At 52.7% G+C, this 2,139-nt stretch overlaps 1 long non-coding RNA gene across 2 annotated transcripts in view; it reads left to right on the top strand.

Moving 5' to 3' along the window:
• The first annotated feature begins 286 nt into the window (after nucleotides 1-286).
• Nucleotides 287-2,139, top strand: part of LOC116535030 — a 2,048-nt gene continuing 195 nt past the window's right edge. For both annotated transcript variants that reach the window (XR_004262012.1, XR_004262011.1), the window contains exons 1-2: nucleotides 287-657; nucleotides 925-1,095. This is a non-coding gene — a long non-coding RNA (uncharacterized LOC116535030). The remainder of the gene's footprint in view (nucleotides 658-924; nucleotides 1,096-2,139) is intronic.

Raw genomic sequence — 2,139 nt, forward strand, 5'->3', positions numbered from 1 at the left:
CGCATCTGCTCTCCCAGGCTGTCTCCTGGTCCTTGTTTTACCCCTCCCCCCACACCCCTTTCTCCTCTGCGGGCTTCTGATAGGAGGACTGCAGCAGAGCTGGGGGAAGGGTAGGGAATTAGAGTGGGGCTGGGTGGTGGGGGAGAAAGTCGTTCCAAATATTAGCTGGTCTTGTGAGGTGTCCTCTTGGCTGGAGCCTGACCGCCTAACTTATGTTTTTCCTCCAGCTGCCTCTTCCTTTCCCTCTGCTCCAGGCTGCAACTAAGGCAGGGGGGCGTGGTGGGAGGGAGGAAGGAGGAGCAGCAAAGTTGGCTAGGGTCCCTTGTCTGATTCGGTGCTGGCTGGGGGCCAGGACTGCCTCCCTAAACAAACAGGCAGGGGCACAGACAGCCCGGGGTTCAGTTGTTGCACTTACTCCTCTTGCCATAGCAGGAACAAGAGGCGCCCGGAAAACCCTAGCTCTTCTCCGTCTCTTCCGTGAGCACACCCTGGCCCTGGGGCCGGAGAGCTTTCGATGCAGGCGCAGACACGGACTCCAGAACTCCGGAGGCAACAGCAAGGCTGGCCACACCACCCACCCCACTACCTCCGGCCCCGCCACTCAACCAGCCATCAGTCCCTTCACTGCCAGTGTTCGTCCACCATGCAAACAACCAAGTGAGTGAGCAGGGGCTGGCAGGGGTTGGGAGAGGTTCCTGGACTGGGAGTGCCAGCCTGTGCCCTCTTTTTTTGTCCTCAGGGACAAACATGGGAGGCCCAGACAAACTCTTCTCAGGGGGGTAGGAGACACTGAAATGTTGGTCTCTGTAGGTGTTTTGACTTTCCCCACACCCCAACCATTTGCTCTTCTGTGTTCCTCTTGCGCTCTCTCTCTCTCCCCCTCCTCCCAATCCCCACTCTGTTCTTACCCCTTTCTATTCCCAGGCAAGGAACTCATTAAGCCCAAAGCAATTTTAGAAAGACTCACAGAGGCTGATAGTGCCAATGCTGCTGGTGCTGCTGCTGAGGAGTGCCCAGGGTTGGGCGCCAGGGGAGTTGGAGTCAATAACCATCACTGTCAGATCTGCCGACCCCCAAGCCAGTTTCTCCAGTCAGGTACCTCCTATTCCCTGTGGAGGCCTGGGGATCTCTAAGGCCCTCAGGCTTCCGTGTCACTCCCATTTTCACTCTACTCTCTATCCCCTGCACTTTGATGGCTTTTCCTTTTACTCCTTTCCCCATCCCACCCACCCCAGTCCCAAGTTTTCAAAGTGATGACAGAAGATGAAGAGATCCCTTCCCTATCCTGGCCATTTAGTCTGCAGTTGCCTCTTTGTAACTTCCCCTGCTGTATACCATGGCACAACTATTCTCTCAGAGCCACCAGACACCTCCAAAGAGTCCCTGAAACACATCTGTTTCCAGGTTAGGCTGGTTTTTCTCTTGGGACTGCTGGGCCCAGGAGAGACTGGCCGGTCACTGTGACCACACTTGAGAGCTTGCTGTCCTCCTGATTCCTGAGAGCCCAGGAGAAAAAGGCACCCCAACTCCTTGCCCGAGATAGCCTCCCTTGGGTGCCTGGGCTGTCACATCACTTCTGTGGCTCTCAGCCCCCTCCCTGCCCTAACCAAACTTGGGAGGGAGAGGAAGGCAGGATCCCATCCTAACCCCTGTCATCCATCCTGTTGCCAGCAGATCCAAGCCAGCAGACAAGCAGGCCCACAGTTTTCCATGGAAGGCTTGGGTAATAAACTGATCCTGAGTGTTGGAGGTATACACCATGAGACCTACATCAGCACCATGAGGGCCTTTCCATGTACCCGCCTCTACAAGCTGACTGAGCCATCCCCGCCTGGCACCCCAGCTACTCAGGGCCCACTGGGCCAAGAGTTTTTATTTGCTTTCTCCCTCCCTTCCTTCCTTCCTTCCTTTTCTTTCTTTCTTTCTTTCTTTCTTTCTTTCTTTCTTTCTTTCTTTCTTTCTTTCTTCTTTCTTTCTTTCCTTTCTTTCTTACTTTTCTTTCTTTCTTTCTTTCTCTCTCTTTCTTTCTCTCTCTCTTTCTTTCTTTCTTTCTTTCTCTTTCCTGTCTTTCTGTTTGTGTTTCTGTCTTTCTGTCTTTTCTTTTTTTTTTTTTTTTTTTTTTTTTTTTTTTTTTTTTTT

The sequence above is a fragment of the Sapajus apella genome, unplaced genomic scaffold (genome assembly GCF_009761245.1).
Source record: "Sapajus apella isolate SASKATOON/1434 unplaced genomic scaffold, GSC_monkey_1.0 scaffold91, whole genome shotgun sequence".
Lineage (NCBI taxonomy): Eukaryota > Metazoa > Chordata > Mammalia > Primates > Cebidae > Sapajus > Sapajus apella.